This window comes from Panthera onca, chromosome D2 (assembly GCF_046562875.1).
Source record: "Panthera onca isolate mPanOnc1 chromosome D2, mPanOnc1 haplotype 2, whole genome shotgun sequence".
Classification (NCBI taxonomy): Eukaryota; Metazoa; Chordata; class Mammalia; order Carnivora; family Felidae; genus Panthera; species Panthera onca.
Window position 1 is genome coordinate 36,112,154 of NC_138349.1, and position 13,908 is coordinate 36,126,061.

The window sequence follows — 13,908 nt, forward strand, 5'->3', positions numbered from 1 at the left end:
CCACACCCAGCTCCGTCTCCCACCCTCCGCCGGTCGTCTCCCTGGGTCGTCCAACGCGGCCTTTCCGAGTAGTCAGCAGACAGCCGCCTCTCTGGATTGCTAAGGGATCTTGGCGAGGAGGTTGCTCAAGCCGGGTGGCCGGAGAGGGCTGCTGCCAAGAAGGGGGTTACACTTCTGAGTTGTCAGGCCCAGGGACACCCACAGGGAGATGCCCACCGATCAGGAGTCTTGCTGGGAACCAACCTCCTGCCTCCTGTGCTCTGCGCGCTGGACCGCCAGGCTGTGAGCACAGCTCAGCTCTCCTTTAGGTGACCCTCAGGTCAGGCTGCGCCAATTCCCGCACCCCTCCCCCCCCACCCAAACGTGGGGTGTCCTGAAGGGCCCACAGCAGAAAGGCGCCCAAGCTTCAGAAAGCCTCCTCCTCAGCCACAGGTGGATGGCAAGGGGAACGAAGCAAGGAGGAGCAAACGGTCCCGCGGGTGCTGCGTCCCTTTTGAGCGAGTGAAAGCTCTGAGTTACGAACCCTGCCAACCCGTGGAAAGATCTGGCGGTGGGGAAAGGTTTCCCACCACGGCCTTGGCTGGAGGGAGTATTAGGAAGTTTGGACTCATTGTCGCGAGATCAGTCGCGGGGACGCTGGAGGGGGTGAAGTCAGCTCTGCGTCCCCGCCTGGGGGCAGAACTGGCTTCAATCACAAGATATTTCTGTGAATGTTTTTTTTTTTTTTTTTTTCCTTCCGTTCCTTTCAGAGGAGAATAATTTCGGAGCCTTTCTAGTAACCAAGTCTTTGTTCAGTAACTGAGAAACATCACTTCCCGGAAGCCTCGAATAATCACCCTAACAGACTCTCCTCTTAGTTTTTGCATTTCTTAATTAAGGAGCGACTGCTTCCATTCCAGAAGTCCTTTGTGATTTTAATTTACATGTTGATGGGTTCTACGTTTGCAAGCTCTGAAGCTGCTCTTACTTCTGGGCTGAGACAGTCGCCGATAAATGGTGCGCTTGTATGTCCTCGTGCATGCTTGGTCTGAACGTCGACAGAGGGCTCAGCTGCCCCCTTCAGGAATGGGAGGAAATTTCTGGGGTTTTCTACAGTCGGAATCCTCGATGCGGAGCAAACTGTCCCCACATTTAGTGGTTTAAAATGATCGCGATATTTTGGTCGTGATTTTGTGGGTCAGATGGAGAAATGTTCATCAGAGTAGCCCTTGCTGGGGTCTTTGGAGTGGTTGCCATCAGAGGTCCGCAGGGGTCAGTCGTCCCAAGGCTCCGGTGAGCCAGATGTCCCAGGCGGCTCCCACACAGGGCTGACAACGGACTCTGGCTGTTGACGGGGAACTCAGCTGGGGCTGCCCAGAGGCCCACAGGTGGCTTCTCCTGCACGGTGGTCCCACCTTGTCGGGCTTTTACGTGGTGGCAGGGGCAGGCTGCCCCGGGGTGAGCCTCCTAAGAGAACCAGGTGCAAGCAGCAGAGACTTTTCTGGCTTAGCCTCCGTAGTGATTTTCTATCACTTCCATTGCCTCCTATTGCTTACAACCAAGTCAGCAAGAGAGGCTCAGGTTCAAGGGGAAGGAAGTAGTAGACCCCCGTGTCTTGATAAGAAGAGCCTCAAGAGCTTTTCACGTACTGAACACATTCTCTAGAATAACAGCCCGAGGAGAATTAGACTCCTCTTCCCTTTCATTGGTTTTCCACCGAATTAAGTCCTGAACTTCCCCTTACTTTTGTCCCTTTGCGCCATACAAAAGAAAGACATTTTCTCGGGCTTTCCTTTTTGGCCTGTAAATTCTCAGTTCACAGAGAGGAAAACAATGTATCTCCGCTATTTATTTATTTATTTATTCATTTATTTATTTCTTCTTTCACGTGGCAAAGGATGCGCTCAGCACTGTACCGGTCGGTAGAACGACAAATGGGCGCCGCCCACAAGGAAGGCCTGATCCGGCGAAGCGAGAAACAGCTGTGTGTTTTCAGTCATTTTACAGTCATGGGCGTGCGACTCTCAGTAATAACGACTCTTCCGGCGGTGAGGACAAAGTCGTGGGAATTGGGAGGCAGCAGTTACTTCTGAGATTGAGGGAAGAAGGAAGGAGAGGCAGGGTTTAAGGAGTCTCGTTGGGGCCAATCATCGTGGCTGTTTCAGGCCGAGACCTCACAGTCACCTGGCTCAGAATCAGGAATTTAGGGTGGAGAAAGAAAAATGTAGAAAGAGATTCATTCTGGATTTTTTTTTTTTTTTTTTTTTTTTTTTACTTTCTGCTCTCTGCCTGCAGGTCTGCCTGGGAGGGAATGGATGTGAATAGACAATATCTGACAAGAAACGCAAGACTCCAAGTCTGATGATGCTATAAAAGATTTCAGATATACAAAAATCTGGCTTTGCCACGTCCCGCTCCTCTTTGCATTGTTAGTAAACTGCAAACAACTCAATGTGACCAGTGAAATGTCTGAATGGGCATGTCTCTTTCCTTTCCTTTTTTTTTTTTTTTAAATGTTTAATCCTTTATATTGAGTGAGGCAGAGAGAGGGAAAGTGCTGGGGAGGGGCAGAGAGAGAACCCCAAGCAGACTCCACACCGTCAGTGAAGAGACCAATGCGGGGCTCGAACTCACGAACTGAGAGATCATGACCTGAGCTGAAACCAAAAGTCAGATGCTTAACTAACTGAACCACCCAGGTGCCCCCACATGTCTCTTTTCAGCTAGTCATCGACACAGTAAGTACTGTTGAGCCCCTGCCATGTGCCAGGGACATGCCAACCATGAGGGATGAACTGGCAAACATGATATACTGTAGCCACCTTGCTTTTGGCACATGGCTGCATTTTGGACAAATGTGCTGACCTTGTATAAAGTAGAACTGATTAACATTCAATTCAAAACCGGATAGGAGTAGGCACTTTGGGTAGGGAATTTGACTGGGTTTGAATAATGTCAAAAACTGTCAAACCCATGTGTGATGAAAATTATGCCACTAGAACCATGTGGTGAGTCCCAGGATGCTGGTGTTAATGCTGGGAACACTGAGACTTTCCAGTCCTGTGGGATTCAGTGTGCCTTCCCTGTACGCATGACATGTTTCCGGGTTAGATGCTGGCTTTGATAAGAGTGCCGAAAGCAGAAAGTTCCATGGGGCACCGGCACCAATCCTTCTCCCAGGGCTCATGGAGGAAAATGAACTGGCCATTAGTGGAACACTGATGAGCACAAGCATCCTTCTTTAAAAAAACAACAACAACAAAGTTTTTTCTTTATTTTAAGAGAGAGAGAGATTGAGAGGGGGGGAGGGTCAGAGAGAGGGAGAGAGAGAATCCCAAGAAAGCTCAACACTATCAGCACAGAGCCCGATGCGGGGCTTGCTCCCACAAACCGTGAGATCATGACCTGAGCCCAAATCAAGAGCCAGATGCTCAACTGACTAAGCCACCCAGGTGCCCCAGACAAGCATCCTTCTTAAAACAAAAGCTAACTGGGGCGCCTGGGTGGCTTGGTCGGTTGGGCGTCCGACTTCGGCTCAGGTCATGATCTCACGGTCCGTGAGTTCGAGCCCCGCATCGGGCTCTGTGCTGACAGCTCAGAGCCTGGAGCCTGTTTCAGATTCTGTGTCTCCCTCTCTCTCTGCCCCTCCCCTGTTCATGCTCTGTCTCTCTCTGTCTCAAAAATAAATAAATGTTAAAAAAAAATTAAAAAAAAAAAAGCTAACTTAGACTTTGTGTTGTATTTTCTAAAAGAGAAAAATCCCAGTGAACAAAGAAACCCTGTTATAGTCCCCTTCCTTCTTCAGCTCAAAAGAATGATTCCCCTCTTTTATTGTAGGAAGTGTATCTTCATCTGTTTTCAGATGTATATTTTCCATTGTTTGCTGTGACTCACCTTGTTTTCAGAATGTGGATTCAAATCCTTTTTCAGAAGGGTGGCTTTTCAGAAAAGCCTCCCTTTGCTGTAGATTCTGAAAGAATATCTGGAAACGTGGAGTGGGCAGAGAAAACTGGAGTTCATTCATGCATAAAGAGGAAAAATAAAGCTGGTATTTCAAGAACTGAGGTTTGGTAGTACGTGGCTACCGCTGGTGGTCAGCTCCTTGACTTCTTCCTATATGAAGCATTTATACATTTTGTAACGGCAAAAGGCATATTTCAGAATTTCTGAGTCTGAGGTCTTTTGACCCAATTGTCACTTGTTGGACCTCAGGCTCCTGATCATCTGCTTGTAGAGAGTATAGGATTAGAGGTAATCGTAGGAAATTTGGGGATATTGGCATGTGTTGTCTATTTCTTGCAGGCTTCCAGAAAGAGAAGTCTTGGGGAAAAATTAGATGAACAGAGGCTTGCTTGAATGCAAAAAGGGAAGAAAATAGAGTTTTCTTTTTTTGATTTTTTACGACTTACATCCATGTTAGCATATAGTGCAACAATTTCTAATATAGACTCTTTCGGCTTGTAACCTGCAATCTAAGTTGACTTTAAAGTTAGAAATTTCAATTTGGTCCAAAATTGATCTGCCTTCTCTCCCAAAAAAAGGTAGGGAAGAAAGAAATGTAGAAGGAAATAAAACTGAAAGGGTTGAGACGAAAGCAAATGTGATTCTCCACACCTCCCCTTAATAGCCCTGCTCACATCTTCATAAGAAAAGAGGCACAATGTGGCTGAGATGTGCCTGGGAGGGCTGGGATTCCGGTGCTGCCTCCTCTCCCCACCTCTGCCCTGCTCCCCCAACCAGCACTGGGTGATTGTATCAACAGTCTCAAAGTGAAGGCCATGCAACTTTGGGCTTGAGGTGGGAAAGCACAGAGAAGCATTGTGAGGAGACAGGGGTTGTGGGACACAGAGACCTCATTCAGACAATATCATTGGCTAGTACTGATCCCTAGAGTGAACCAGAAGTTATTTCCAAACTCGGTTGATGAAAGTCTGGGACATTCAAGCCCTAAGGTGGTCCTGAGGCTATAGGATTTGTACCTGTAAGAAGTGGGCTGCTAAATCCAGCAGATTCAGGAGAACATCTTCTTCAGTGATTATCTCAGAGGTGGCCATAAAGGCCAAGGCGGCAGGGGAAGTCCTCCAGGAGAGCAGAACCAGGGATGGTGGGATTGGCTTGGTCATGGGAATTATATTTGCTGTATCTGTCCTGCGGGAAATAATATATGCCTTAGACCAGTGGTGACAGTTTTTATTGGATTTACCTTGTTTGTTCTCAATGAGATTAGGTTATGTTTACTTATGGAGGGACTCTTTGTATTTCGTGGTAGTATGAGCATGTTTTGAATGATGCGTTGAACATGGGGTATGTATAGATGTTGGAAAGCCAAAGGGGTGGACTGTGGAAGACAATAGTTGGGTTGCTGGCAGACCAGTGATCTTCTCCTTTCCTTTGTTGCCAGCAGGACCATTGTTTGCTTGAAAGTGACTCAGGCAAGAGGACTCTATTCCTAGTTTTAGGGATAACACTGCTGTTATAGGCTAAGTGTAGTAATCCCATTCCCTCTGACTTCTGCCATTGGTTAGTTTTACCAATGGGTCTGAATGTAATTCTAGCTGATGAGTGAAAGGGCGGGCCTATGCCGGCCAACTCCATCTTGTTCTGTGTCCTTCACCTTGACCACACCTCCTCCCCTTGAGTAACCGCACCCCCCCCCCCCACCTGCCTAACAGGACTCGGACCCTTCCCCAGGCAATCGGCTGAGGCCACAGCCATTACCTCACCAACTGCCCCTAGGCCCTAATAAAACCTTTGTCCTTTTGAAACTCGCTCTCTCTCCCTGGTATCTCACCACTGCCTCAGTGCAGGTAGGGGATTGAGCTCGAGCTAGCTCGAATAAAGGCTCTTTTGCTTTTACATCGGACTCGGCTCCCTGGCGGTCTTTGGGGATCATGAATTCTGGGCATAACAATGAGGAGTGGTAGGTTTCTGAGGAAGGTTTCTTCAGAGACAGAGAGAGGGAGGACGGCAGACAACACAGCTTCTTTTGCTGCTGGAAGTTGTTTCTGGACATAATTCCTGGAATAGCCTCAGTCTCCTTGGATCTGTGGGGTGCTCTCCTTTGGACAGTCTGATTCAGAAAGAACCCAGGTCCCTATCAGTTTCATTGAGTCTACTTAACCTAGTTCCATATTTCTTGGGATGGAAAATAATAAATTTTTCAAGTTGAAAAAATTTTTTTTTATTTGAGAGAGAGAGCACAAGTGGGAGAGGAAGAGAGAGGGAGAATCTTAAGCAGAGCCTGACGCAGGGCTGCATCCCACGTGCCTGGGACCATGACCTGAGCCAAAATCAAGAGTTGGATGCTCACCTGACCGAACCACCCAGGAGCCCCTAAATTTTTCCTAGTTTTAAAACCAGCTGAAGTAGGGCTTGTAATTGTTTGCATTCTAATTCCCATGGAGCATAAGGATGGAAAACTACAGGACTGATGGCAATTATATTCAGAATCTGTAACTCAGGGCCGGTGAAGGAAGGGCTGACAGAAGGGCCCTGTGGATAAACTACTGTTTCCTTGCTTGGTAAAAATGAGGATACTGTTGTCTTCCAGAAATTACGACACAAATTGCAGTAAAGGGTTATTTGTCTTGAGAGTCACCATACTCTATTTCTGAAATAAACAATATGCAGTCTGATTAGGCTTTTGGAAGGGTCACTTCCAAGGAGAGCTATGCCATGTTTTTCTTTTAGAAGCTCTTTTCCAACCAAGGAGGATAGGAGCCAGGTCATTTGTTGTTTTCTCCTCCTTCATAAAAAGGAAGCAGCCCACATCCTCACCTGAGCTGAGCGGGATAATAATCTCAATAAAATTTTCAACTTCTCAAGACCAGTTTCTCTCTGCTGCGAAGTTCCAGGCAGCTTGCCTGACATAGCTCTTTCGCCATCGCAATCCACATGTCATCGGGAGAACAAACAGCCACTTCTGCTAAATGACCCCATATAATATCTGGTTTCTTTATGTACGTAAAAATCAGATTTAAAATTCAAAGCTGGGGGTACTACTCAGCAAAGAATGGACTACCTCACATGCATGGATGTGTCTCACGAGTGAGACAGAAACCAGACATGAAAGAGAACATGGTGTGTGATTCCTTAAAGTACCAATGCAGGCAAAACTAATCTCTGAGGTCAGAAGTCAGAAGAGTGGCTGGCTATCTTGGGAGGGGGTATCCTGCTGGTAGTGGGGTACAAGGGAGCCTTCTGGGTCACTGGAAAGGTTCTGATTCCTGATCAGGGTGTTAGTTACATGGGTGGATATATTTTGTGAGAAGTCGTGATTGCACAGTACTTTGGTGTGTGTGTGTGTGTGTGTGTGTGTGTGTTATAATTCAATTAAAAAAATTGCTTAAAAAAATTACAAAACTCACCCTTCGAGGATATCTACTGAAATCCATATGTTTAAAATTAAGAAAAACATGAGGCAGCAGAAAATGAGAAGTTAGAGCTACGGCTTGATTTCTGTTTTGTATTCATTTTACTCACCCGAAAGCTGCTCAAACATCTGCTTTGGTCAGAGCTGTTGTAAAAGTGATGGAATCAAAATTCCAATCAGCTTTATTTCAAAGGGGATTTGACGGAATCACACAGTCTAAGGAAATGTTGAAAAACCACATCTGGGAAAGAGCAGGGATGCAGACCAGTCTCAGGAATGACCAAAGTCAGGTTCTCAAAGAGCAGGAGGACACTCTCCCTCGTCTCTGCTGCTCTGTCTGTAGGTTGTCAGTTTCCTTTTCTTTGCTTGCAGACTGGATAATTGCACATGGCCAGGAAAAGTGTCCAACTTTGTGCTGTGTACCTTCCAGCTTTGGTCACCAGAGGGAGACTGTCAGCGTGGAGTCCAAAAATTCCCAAGCATGGGAGTTAATAGCCCACTTTGGATTGAGTGTCAACTCTTGTACAAATGAACTGTGATTACTTTTGGTGGGTCATGTAAATACACACACACACACACACACACACACACACACACACACAGTAGCTCCCACGAGAGACATGGATGGGGTGAGTGGCAGTTTCTAACAGAACAAGTATGGGCAGGCAGTCCTACAGATCTTCAGTATATTGGTTTCCACAATAAAATGGCACTTCTATAAAGAATAACTAAGAATTAGATTAATTATCGAACATGCAAATATTGTTTCATACTTGTAAATATTTTCCATTCTTTTTAGCAAATTTGTTGAGAAGGCAGTCACGGTGTAGAGGTGGTTGTGATTTTCCTCTTGGTTGTTGTGCCAGAGGGAGCCTTGTTGTTCGGGATTCCTAAGGATGAGAGCCTCTCTTAGATGCCGAAGGCGGGACAGAGCAGACACGAAGCCTGATTCCTGTGCACCAGGAAGAATGGCTGAGGATTCTTTAAGCTGGCATTTCTGACCCTCTTCTACGCTCCAAGCCCTCTGCAGGTGAAAGGGTATGAAAATTCAACACCTGGTTTCCTCTGGTTTTCTTAGTCTAACCGGAAGCTGTTTGAATCCTGCCATTGTCTCAACCCATTTGCACAAACCCTAGGAAAGTTTCTTTTTTTAGCATTGGCTGGGAAATGTCCAAGTCTCTCTTATACCCTCTGCCTGTTACAAATAGCACATGTAGCGACATGATTGCCAGGATTGAAGGTCCGACCTGCTAACTGTGTCCCCTAACAATGGAGTCACTCTTTGTAACCCTGTCTCCTCATCTATAAAAGAGGAGTGATACTAGCACGTAAGTCTCAGTTTGTTGTGAGGATTAAGTGAGGTTTTGTGAGGATTTACACCACCAGCTCTCTGCGCTTGACCTGGCCTAGAGGGCACTCAGTCAATGTTAGCTATCATGTGATCTTAGCATTGCTGTGTCTCTCTGAAGTCCCTGGTATTCTGCCTTTTTGTTTGTATGTGTGTCTTGTGCCTATTAGACCATTTGCTCCTTGGGGCAGGGGCTGAGATTTACCTGTCTTTGTTTTTTGTTTTTTTTTTTTAATGTTTTATTATTTATGTATTTACTTTGAGAGGGAGAGCACATGAGCGGGGGAGGTGCAGAGAGAGAGGGGGACAGAGGATCCGAAGTAGACTCCATGCTGACAGCAGACAGCCCTAGGCAGAGCTCCAAGTCACAAACCATGAGATCATGACCTGAGCTGAAGTCAGATGCTCAACCAACTGAGCCACCGGGGCGCCCCAAGATTTACCTGCCTTTCTAATACCCTTAGCAGTAGCCTGATGTCTCAGTGAACATTTGTGCAATTATTACTTGGGTACTTTATAACTTGTGCAATTATTACTTGCAATTATTAATTGGCTGTGTGTGTGTGTGTGTGTGTGTGTGTATGACCCCTAGTGACCTCTGCTTCATCCTCTCATTCCAGAAGCCAGCAGCTCTGCAGAAGGACTTTGCATACAAATGCCGTCAGAGTCACCCAAGCTGTGCCACCGCAGGGCACATGGGCATCTGCACACTGGAAGACAGGAAACTGATACCTTCCTTTCGTGGGCTTGTCTAGTTAATGGAGGTGATGGTGATGGTGATGGTGGATGTGGAAGCCGTGGAGACGTGGCAATCAAGAGCACGGAGTCTCGAACTTGCGTGCATTAGAGTCACCTGGAGGGCTTGGTAAAACACAGATCGCTGGGTCCCTCGTTAGTAGGTCTGGGGTGGGCCTGAGAACCTGCGTTTCTAACAAGGGTCCAGGTGATGCTGATGTTGTTGGCCACGACCACACTTCGAGAACCACAAGGCAATCAGAACAGTGGTTCTCAAGCCTAGCGCTACATGAGAATCCCCAGGGAGCCCCACCAGAGACATATCAGAATCTCTGGGAAGTGGGTCCCAGGCTGTATTTCAGCCTTCCAGATGATTCCACTGTACATCCAGAGTTACGACCTGTACATGACATCAAGCAAGACAAATGGAAAATTTAAGGGGCAGAGATAGGGGCCTGGAGAGAACCTTGCACCTAGGGAGTATAGACTGAAATTCCTGTATGTCAAAGAGTCCGTCGTGATGGGTACTGACTGCCAAATAGCGAAAGAAGCCCCCCCCCCCCACGTATCTGTGGGGGCTCAGGTGTTGAGAGTAAGGAAATTGTTCAATGAGGTAGTTTCCAAATAGGTGCTGGGCACACGCAGCTGTGGGGGACGCCACCAGTGAAAACACTTCGGCCTAAGTGGGAAGATCTGCGCCGGCCGCAGTTACCGCTGAACGTGGTAAAGACAGAGCTCTGGTCGGGCCCGGGTCACTCTGCCCAGACTTTGCTAACGCAGACAGGGCTCCAGCTCGGAGACCGGAAGGACTGGCCCGAAGTCTCCGCACAGGCCTGTATTCTGGCTGCTGTCTGAAAAGGTAGCAACTTTGGTACCGGTAAGTTTTCTTTTTTCTGTTGTTAAGTTTCTAAATGTACTTCTTTGATGGAAATGTATCTTTAGTGGATTAACAATCATCTACATTTATGGTGCACTTACATACGTTGAGGTGCTTTTCATGCGTTATTTTACTTAACCCTTCTGAAAGCCTGTGAATGAGGTACTCTTATTATTACAGTTTTACAGGAAACTGTAAAGGTCACGTATTTAGCAAGTAGCACAACCAAGATTCAAACGCAAGTTCAGGAGTCAGGGGTGTTCCTGACATCAGCAGTGCTCACAATGGTGTGGTCTGGGGGCCTCTGGGGTCTTAGACCCTTATGGGGGGAGGGGGATCAATGAGATCAAAACTTTCATCATAAGACTAAGGAGTTATTATATGTCAGTTTCCTTCTTACAGAGGAATTTTCCACAGAATATGTAATGGATGATGAGAGTTTTGCATGTGTAGTTATGTATTCCTGTTTTAAATTTTTCTCAGCTTTAATTCGATAACTTTTGACTTCCCAAATCGCAAATCAAATTTGAAAAATTCTCAAATTTAATACGATAGCTATTGACAGATATAACCCGCAGACACAAAAACTCCTTGGAGTTCTTGATACTTTTAAGAGTTGTGATGAAGTGTGAAGAGCAAAATGTCTGAGAACTGGTCCCGCTTCCGTGGTGAGTGCGATCCCCCGCCTGAAGTGCCGCCCTGGGGGGACTTTGGGTACCATCCAGCCCAGCTCCGTCATTTTACAGATGGGGAAACTGAGGCCCATATTCACGTGGCTTGTCCAGAGATCACACAAAGGGCAACGGCAGAACTAGCACTGGACCAGCTTCTATACTTTTTGATTCTATTAAAAGACCCATTCACTGAGGCATAGTCAACATTTTAAGAGCAAAAAACTGATTTGGAACAAGCAGCATCCAATCCGGCAGAGAAAAAGGAGCTCTGAGGAGCTGTACGCAGTAAATGACTTGCATAGACAGAAAGGAGCAGGACAAGGTAGTTATATCGGGCCAAAAAGCGGTTGTTTATTGCAAGGCTACTTGCCTTTAGGGGATGGCAGGAGTCTATCATGCAGGTTTCCTAAGTAGTGTTGATAGGCAAGTCCTGATGGACTGGTTTAAGATTCCATTTCTGGGAGGGCTGAAACTAATTGGGTGCCTTCGGTTTGGTGCGTGGGAACTAGCATAAGGGACTCCAGTTTGGGCCTGTTGGCTTGTCTTTTAACAATTTACACCCGTGGGCTTGTGACAAGGAGACGATGTAAAGCCTTTGTTACAGGGGTTCTTAAATTACTAGAGGCTGCTGGAAACACTCTCATGCTTTCCGTGGCACATTCTCGCTCCACATTCTCGCTCGGGAAGGAGCCTGACCTCCTAGTGGTTTTGGAATCTCTCCGTAATGTTCATTGTGTTCATCCGCATTTCTCCTTTCAAGTAACGGTCCTTTTCTCAGAACATTTCAAATGGAATCAACACGCATCAATCAGTGCGGAGTGGCAATCAGCAATCAGCCCTCTATTCATTCAGGCTGGTGACCCAGAGGCTCCCTGTAAAAGCAGCTGGGCGGCAGGGACACCGTGTGGGAGGCCTGGCCTCACTGCTACCTGCTGTAACCGGCTTTCAGAGTTCTTTCCCTTGGGGATACAGATGCCTGAGATAGAGAGGATGAGGTTTCTCATTCTTTCCAAAGTAAACGGGGCCCACAAATTACAGCCATGATGAAAGAACTTGGGTCTGATGAGATGGACATGTTTATCACCGCTAGAGTTAACGAGCAGGAAATCAGGTGCTCCCCTCCTAGTAAGCACCTCTTTCTTGCACACCCCACCCCTAAAGCTGGTGAGGTGTGTGTGTGTGTGGGGGGGGGGGGGGGGGTGGAGAGGTGCATCCTCTTAGTCCTCACCCTCCGGATCCACCGGCTTCCTCCCAACTTGCCCCCAAGGCAACACTACTATTGCGGGCTGATGGCGCCCCCTGGAGGCCAGTGCGGGGAATCGTGTGACCGGGCGTGGCAACCACCAAGGCCTTACCCCGCCTCCCAGGTCAGAAACTTGGCCTGTTCTGTCTCTTCCCGAGTATATTACACACGTTCTCCCTTCCCCACGTGTGCACCAGTTATTTCGGGGGGGGGGGGGGGGGGGGTGTGTGTGTCGAAATTCCATCTCCCTTTTTCATTCCATTTGTGTTGCCCAAATTTCACTCTAATCATCTCTGACAAGACTCACAGGAGCGTTAGTGAGATTACCAAAGGAAAAAAAGTACTGGCTTTGAAGTAAAATTGGGTGCAGACAAGAGCTAATCCCACAGGGCTTGATCTGGGTGCCGCCGCGCAGGCACCCGGGTGAACAGCCGTCTCGGTGCACAGGACTGAGGGGTCTCCTCGGCTGCGGGGCTTTACGTGCTAACACTGGGCAGTTCTGGGAAAGCTGGGACCTTGGTCACTGTACTCCAGGATTCCGGGGCAGTGCTGGGCCTTCTGCAGAAAGGAGAGGCAGAAGGGCTCTGAGAGAGGCCGGAAAAGAGAAAACAAGCAACTCCTGTAAATTCTGGGAGTTGGGGGGACACCCATGCTCCCACAGTCAGGAAGGTGTGGCCTTGACTTACATTTACGCTGGCCTAGTACTGACTCCCTTTTCGAATCTCTCATAGTCAAATTCCTTAGACAACATAAAAGCAACTCAGAATTTTTGCCAAAGAAACATGAGTACTTTTTATTTATGTGCGTTTTGTGTCATTCCTTATGACTCTAAATAGCTTATGCATCTCATAAAGCTAAAAAAAAAAAAAAAGGAATGGCTACTTTTTTGTTGGGAAATAATTGACATATAACATTAGTTTCAGGTGCACAACATAATTCAATATGTGTATATATGCGAAGTGACCACCACAATAAGTCTGGTTAACACCCATTACCGTGCGTCGTTACACATTTTTTTCCTTGTGATAACATTTTTTAAGACTGGCTCTCTTAGCAACTCTGAGATACGCAGTGAGGTATTGTTAACTACGGTCACCATGCTGTGCATTACATCCCTAAGACTTATTTATTTTATAACTAGGAGTTTGTGCTTTTAGACTACCTTCACCCATTTTACCCACCCCTCCCCCTGGCCCACCAATCTATTCTCTGTATCTATGAACTTTTTTTAAAATTTTAATTTTAATTTATTTTTAGATTTCATATATAAGAAAGATCATGCAGTATTTGGCTTTCTATGTCGAACTTATTTCGCTCAGCATAATGCTCTCAAGGTCCATCCATGTTGTAAAATGGCAAAATTTCCCTTCTTTTTATGGCTGAGTAATATTCCATTTTATGTGTGTGTGTGTGTGTGTGTATGTATGTATGTGTATATACATATGTATATATATGTATACATACATATGTGTGTGTATACACACACACACATATACACACCACAGCTTCTTTATTCATTCATCCATTGATGGACACTTAGGTTCTTTCACGTCTTGGCTATTGTAAATAGGGCTGCAGTGAACATGAGGGTGCAGATATCCTTTTGAGTCAGTGTTTTCATTTTCTTCAGATAAATACCCAGAAATAGAATTACTAGATAATATGGTAGTTCTATTTTTA

The 13,908-nt window shown here is 46.5% G+C and overlaps 1 long non-coding RNA gene across 2 annotated transcripts; it reads left to right on the plus strand.

Annotated features, from left to right (window-relative positions):
- Positions 1–1,052: 1,052 nt before the first annotated feature.
- Positions 1,053–2,431, plus strand: LOC144613239 (uncharacterized). 2 transcript variants are annotated; one of them, XR_013550634.2, is made up of 3 exons: positions 1,053–1,272; positions 1,877–2,027; positions 2,275–2,431. It is a non-coding gene; the product is annotated as an uncharacterized LOC144613239 (long non-coding RNA). The 2 variants fall into 2 exon arrangements; XR_013550635.2 differs by lacking the exon at positions 1,053–1,272 and adding an exon at positions 1,293–1,459.
- The last annotated feature ends 11,477 nt before the right edge of the window (positions 2,432–13,908 follow it).